Below are 6,901 nucleotides of genomic sequence, written 5' to 3'. Positions count from 1 at the left end.
AATAGTGGGGGTCAGGATAAAAAGAGTGGTAACCTAATTACTTATATTTAGAAGACTTTATGTAGAATGTAGTCTTCAAACGGCTGTAATGAACTGGCACCTGTACATCTTTGTTACTCATTTACACACACACACACACACAGATATATATATATATATATATATATATATATATATATATTACGGAGATGTACTTGTATAGCAAGTGACTTGGTCTGAGATCATGTGCTGAAACCAAAACAATTGCAGCATGGAAGATGTTTATAAGCCATTTAAGAACACACAAAAAACAGTTTGATTCACTTCAACATTTAAATTTAATTTTAACTAAATATTTTAATTTGTGTCAAAACTTTGTGCTGCACAAAGTTTTGTCAGTGAACAGGTCCCGGTTTCAAAGCGAAAAAAATATTTTGACACAAGTTAAATTTAAATGTTGAAGTGAATCTAACAATTTTTTGTGTGATTTTAAATGGTTTATAAACATCTTCCATGTTGCAATTGTGTATGTATGTGTATATATATATATATATATATATACATATATATATATATATACTTATATATATACATATATATATATATATATATATATATATATATATATACCATCATCACAAATAAACATTTACATGTCTACATATATCATCATTATCATTTAACGTCCATCTTCCATGGGTTGGAAGCCAGATGACTGCATCAAACCCCAATGTCTACTTTTGCATGGTTTTTATGGCTTCATGCACTATACACACATGTAAAGACATATATTTTATCATTTTACATAGCGATATAAATAACTTGTGTTAGAATTCAATACATAAATGCATCAGAACAAAGCATCAGTCTAGTACAGAGCAGTAACACTGAAATTGTACCAAGTATTACCTGCAAAACAGCCTGTTTGTTAATTAGCAATTTATTTGTACATAACATGCAATTTTAATAAACGATGATTTTATGGAGGTTCATAACCTGGAAATGTTTAATGTATTCAAATATAATTAGTTCTACATATTTCATTTTAAAAATAGCATGCATATGCATACATATCTATATAGGTATGTATGTGTGTATGTGTGTATATATATATATATATATATATATATATATATATATATATATATATATATACACACACACATATATATATATATACATGTGTGTGCATATACATACATACACACACATTTTGTTTCCTCTAACTTACTCAGTTACACCTTAATGAAATTTTGTACAAATATGCTTCAGATGGTGTAGATTCCAAATCATCAGAATTTGTTGTGAAAAATTTTCTGGGGATGTGGAAAGAAGTTACAGAAAATTCATGAGCCAACTTTTACTCGTTTCAGTCATTTGACAGTGGCCATGCTGGAGCACCGCCTTTAGTCGAGCAAATCGACCCCAGGACTTATTCTTTCGAAGCCTAGTATTTATTCTATCGGTCTCTTTTGCCAAACCGCTAAGTGACGGGGACATAAACACACCACCATAGGTTGTCAAGCGATGTTGGGGGGACAAACACAGACACATACATATATATACATATCTACGATGGGCTTCTTTCAGTTTCCGTCTACCAAATCCACTCACAAGGCTTTGGTCAGTCCAAGGCTATAATAGAAGGTGCCACGCAGTGGGACAGAATGGGTATTTTTTAATGAAATTTTCCACAAATACCTTTCAGATTGCGTAGATGACGATTATATCGGAATTTAATTCAAAAAAAGAATTTGGTGAGCACATGCACGTTTCACAATTTCAAGTTTCGTTATGTAAATATATGTGCTGTCTGGTTAGTGTGCCTTGTGTGCAAGCCCATAATTTTATTTTTTTCACATTAAATTCCGATATAATCGTAATCTACACCATCTAAAAGATGTTTGTAGAAAATTTCATTAAAAAGGATTACAAATTTTTCTGAAAGTTATGGGGAAATAAAGCTGACTCGTGTGAATTTTCCAAAGCCCTTCTCCCCATCCCTAGGAGACTTTTTTTTTCACTCCAAATTGCAATATAATTGGAATCTACATAATCTGAAACGTATTTGTAGAAAATTTCATTTAATAATATCCATTTTACTGAAAGTTATGAGGAAACAAGGCTGGGGAGGGGCACACTTTTGTAGGTATGCAATATTCTAAACTATAATTGCATAAACTTCGAAATAGAAATATTTAATATATATATAATAATGCAACTTACCAAATGAAAAATTTCGTATCTTCTGTGGCAGATGTCCTTTTTTTTTCCACTTGGTATCTTATAGAAGAAACAGGTATCTGTACAATTAACGGTTCTTTCTTTGGTGTTTGGGCTAGTCTTTTCGTTAGATATTGTTTTTAGCTATTTTAAAAAATTATTTTAACCCTGACTCATGAAAATACGTCAGGGAAACTTCGACGTAAACAACAACAGAAAGAAAAGGCCAGTAACGATGATGATGAAGAATAATGCCTTTTAAAAGAGAAAAAAAATAATATAAACTCCCAACAAAAAGAAAGATTTTTATGATGAAGTGAGATCAATAAGGCACGTTTCGGTCAATTATAAAAGTTTTTAAGTGACCTTGTCAAACCAGCTAATTGTTGTGAGGATTCGATTGATTCATGTCTGCAGAGGTTTATGTTAAAAACTGAACAGAAAATTAAAGGGATGTGAGAGCAGAAATAGGATTATCACAGACTTTAAAGAAATTTGTTTATCATCAATACATACGAGTGAAATTTAAAAGCATGGTGGGAGAGTCTAAACATAAACAATAAAAAGAAAAGTAATATATACACATACACACACAAAGGGAGACCTTCAATAGTACAAGTTAAAATATGGTTTACACAAAAAAACTTGAACTTGGCGAAATTAAAGATTCAAAAGGAAAGCTTACAGATCTGCATTGTGAATGTGTGTTTGTGGGTGGGTTGTTTCAAGAATTGTTTTCTATGTCCCAGTAATGAAATTGTCAAAAAGACAGTCGGACATGCACTTATTCAGGACACACATACACTTACCAAAATAAGTTTAAATTCTATTTGTATTTTTTAGTAATGTAATATTGGTTTTATTCTCTAATCACACTTGTTTTCTGTGTATGAAGAAGAGTAGCAGAGAAAAAGATCCGCTGCTCTGTATGAACCAGGGCGAGAACCACAACAGAGAGGAATTAAGTTTCCAGAGTAGAAGAAACAGCAATCAGTCATATTAACACTCGATGACCGACCCTCTCTGGAAATTCACCCTTATGGTACGCAGGACACATGTTAGCAGTGCTCTATTTCATAATATTGCACTAATCTTGTAGGCAGCTTAGTTAATATCTTCAATAAAATAACCGAAGGTTTGGGTTAGATCTGTTTTGGAGGGGGGGGACTACGATGTTATGTAATAAACCCAAAACTATGACAGTTGTTTTGATTTGTTCTTCAGCAGAAAAAATGAAAATAGGAATATTTAGAATGTGTTTCTAAGTTAAGGAAAACGTTTGTGCACGTTGCAGCATACGTTAGATGTGATCAGGAATAGATGGACTGATGGAGATGAAAGCTAAAAAATATTCGTCAAAGTTGGTGAAATGGAAGTAACAACTGAGGACATTATCGAAATTTGTAACAGTCCTTCGACATATACACACAGTTGCAGTAACTGTCTATTTTATTTCATTTTATTTATTATTTTTTCTAAGAGAATAATGCACTATACTAGGGTGGCTGTTTTGTAAGTGAAGCCTGCTGGGGAGAACGATGTTAGGAAAGACTGTGATAGGTGTCGGGGTACAGAAAATAAAGTAAATAGATTGTCGATGTGCGGTGAATAACATATATTCATTACTGTTTAAAAAGAAAAAAAAACTGTCGTAAGAACAGATTTGGGGTATTAAGAATAAACCGGTTGCAAGCAACAGTTCATTTGAAGCCAATTACTTGGATCACAGCCATGTTTACAATTCGGTGTTCCGACTAACACATAGACACGTTTCCGTGACATAACTTCAAATTCGGCAATAATATTAACAAATTATGAAAAGCTAATATCACATTTTCACCATTTTTTCCTCGTCTCCTTCTCTGGTTCTCATGTTAATCTCAATCCCATAACCGTTGTTATTACGTCGAATGGATTATTATTCCTTTACATCATGGCGAAATTGTAGCCCATAATACAACCCAAATCCGGGATTGTAATTTACTGGCATCAAAAATATAACAAATAAAATGCTTTAGAATTATGAATACTTGAATTAAGATTTTTATTACTTATTTTTTTTTTAATTTTAGATAAAGTATAATATTTTTTTTCTTTCTACAAAACAATATTTTTTTCATTTCCGGATGTTACTGCGCCATACACTAGCGAGTACTTGCCTATATCAGAAATAGTGGACTTTTGTGTTTTTGAATATATAAATAAATACATCATTTTTTAAATGATTTATTTAAATAAATCATTTTTTATTTAAATAATCATTTTTTATTTAAATAAATCATTTTTTATCTGTTGCCAAATTACATTTTCAAATCTGTCAGTCTTTATTCTTGGAAAGTTTTTGTATTGTTTTTGACACTATGTAAAGAAAAGTTTTCGTTATTAAACATATTTCACATATATATATATTCATTCTCTTCATCATTTCATGTCACCTAAATGAGATAAAGGAAATTGTACAACAGTAGTTAATACCAAAGTTTAAATGTTTTGTTCTGTTTAAACAGATGTATGCGAAAGTAGTTAAAAAGTACCTTGCCTTAAAATATCCCTAATTAGATATATGCTGTTCATCTTGTTTCATATTCCTTTCTACAATAGGCACAAGGCCTGAAATTTTTGGGGAAGGAGCTAGTCGATTACGTCCACCCTATTGCTTGACGGGCAGTTATTTTATAGATCTTTAGAGGATGAAGGGCAAAGTCGACGTCGGCGAAATTTGAACTCAGAACTTAAAGACGGACGAAATGCTAAGCATTTTACCTGCCATGCTAACGATTTTGCCAGGTAGCCGCTTTCATCTTGTCTCATACTGAGAACATTTCGACTAAGGGAGAAATATGAGACAAGCGATTAATTTCCATTTCATCGACAATAAAAAATCCTATCATCATATATTATCGTACGAATGGTGTTCCATTCGTGACTATTCTAATTTTGTTTCATGCATACTACGTCCAGAGTTAAATTCTCAGGGGAGTGGACTGATGTCCTGCCTATGGCCAACATTGGTGGTGTACTGTCTAGATAAATTCCACATCTTCACTGCTCTCTAAGTGGGAGCCGATGTTTGTGGAGGACTGAGATGTCGCTGTCGTATACCCCTCGACTCCACAGGACTTCAATGTTTGTCCTGCCGCCTAAATTCTAGTCGTTTCTCTTGTTGCAGTGAACTAAATTTAATCACTAAGCGAGCTCTGGCTCGGGTTAATATCCCCTCAGTTCTAGAGCCAGCGGGATTATCCAAAAGTGATTGTAAGAGACCAGATGGTCTTACCTTTTATCCCTGGGCAAGAGAAGAGGTAGGTGCTTCATCTGGGATGTCACAGTCTGTTATTCCTTTGCTCCTCACATTCTGGACGCCGCGATAAATGGAAGGGTCACTGCTTCTGTAGCCGAACGGAATAATTTTCTTAAGTATTGGGACTTGGCAGTGAACCACATTTTCCAGCCTGTGGCGTTTGAGATGTTTGGAGGGGCTGAATCACGAACAGTGAAGTTTTTGTCATTGTTGACGGCTCAGGTGAAGAACGTGAGGGTGCATGGCTGTTCTAACGCCTTAGCCTTAGCCTTGCCATCGCCCGTGGTAATATAACGAGTGTGCTGCCTTGCTTCAGTAGGCTCCGTTAAACCTTGTGGTGTGCGACCATTTGAGATACTTGATATCAAATTGTTGTTTATTTTCTTTCTTTTTCTTTCTTCCACTTCTTTTTCCTTTCCTTTTTCTTTCTTCGTTCATGTTTGTGTTTTGTTCGGTTTGGGATTTGGATTTTAATGTGGTTTTGTATAAAATAATATCCCTCATTACTATAATTCACATTTTAATTTCAAGGAGATTTATTTTCAACTTTTAGCAGGTTAAGTAACCACGGAGACATCCTTTACTGCAGTGATTCCCAACCGATTTTTTGCCATGCCCCACTGAATCGTTTCTAAAATCCTGATGCCCCCTTGTGATATTTAATTTGGTTAGCATACATTACGATTATAAAGAAGTTTGTGAGTAAAATCTTTTCCAAAGGGGTGAGGAGAGGACTTCGGAAAATTCACAAGACCCGAGTTTTTCCTTTGTAACTGTTAGGAAAATGTGTTTTTTTTTTGGGGGGGGGGTTGAAATTTTGTTTAAATACTTTTCAAACGGCATACATTACGATTATAAAATAATTTGTGGGGAAAATCTTGAGGTGGGGAGAGGACTTTCGGAAAATTCCCAAGATCTGAATTTTTCCTCGTTATATTCCGAAATCACATTCAACATTCTACAGATACCTTAGCGTAGTATTACTATACTACGTAGTTTTTATTTCTACCCACTTTCAATAATTTTTACGCTCTTTTTAACCCTTCCGTCGTTATTCTCATTCACTCGTTGTTACTTTCTCTATCTATCTAACTAACTAACTAACTTTAATATGGAATTTCTACCCCTTAACCAGGTATAATATCCCAGTTTCTGTGAGATTTTTGATACCCTGGTAACTATTAACATATTTGCATTATCGAAGTTTTTCAACCAAGATAATATTAATATATACATATATATATATAGATAGATAGAGAGAGAGAGAGAGAGAGAGACAAATATATATATATATATATATATATATATATATATATAGGAGAATATACAAATAATAACAACAGACGAGGACAGGTGGTGTAAATAACAAAAGTATATATTAGTATGACGCTCGGGAAT

General features: G+C 33.4%; 1 protein-coding gene across 23 annotated transcripts in view; it reads right to left on the bottom strand.

Annotated features, from left to right (window-relative positions):
• LOC106881794 (uncharacterized) overlaps positions 1-6,689 on the bottom strand; it is a 158,859-nt gene extending 152,170 nt beyond the window's left edge. For 10 of the 23 annotated variants that reach the window (XM_089355175.1, XM_089355198.1, XM_089355192.1 and 7 more), the window contains exon 1: positions 2,206-4,160. The gene's annotated coding sequence lies outside the window, so the exon portion shown is untranslated. Of the gene's footprint in view, positions 1-2,205; positions 4,161-5,479 lie in introns of those variants that run through there. The other 13 variants (XM_089355176.1, XM_089355194.1, XM_089355188.1 and 10 more) reach the window with 6 other exon arrangements.
• Positions 6,690-6,901: the final 212 nt, after the last annotated feature.

This window comes from Octopus bimaculoides, chromosome 7 (assembly GCF_046866305.1).
Source record: "Octopus bimaculoides isolate indiv1 chromosome 7, ASM4686630v1, whole genome shotgun sequence".
Taxonomy (NCBI): Eukaryota; Metazoa; Mollusca; class Cephalopoda; order Octopoda; family Octopodidae; genus Octopus; species Octopus bimaculoides.
The sequence above is the reverse complement of the archived record's forward strand: the minus strand, read 5'-3'. Positions and strand labels throughout refer to the sequence as shown.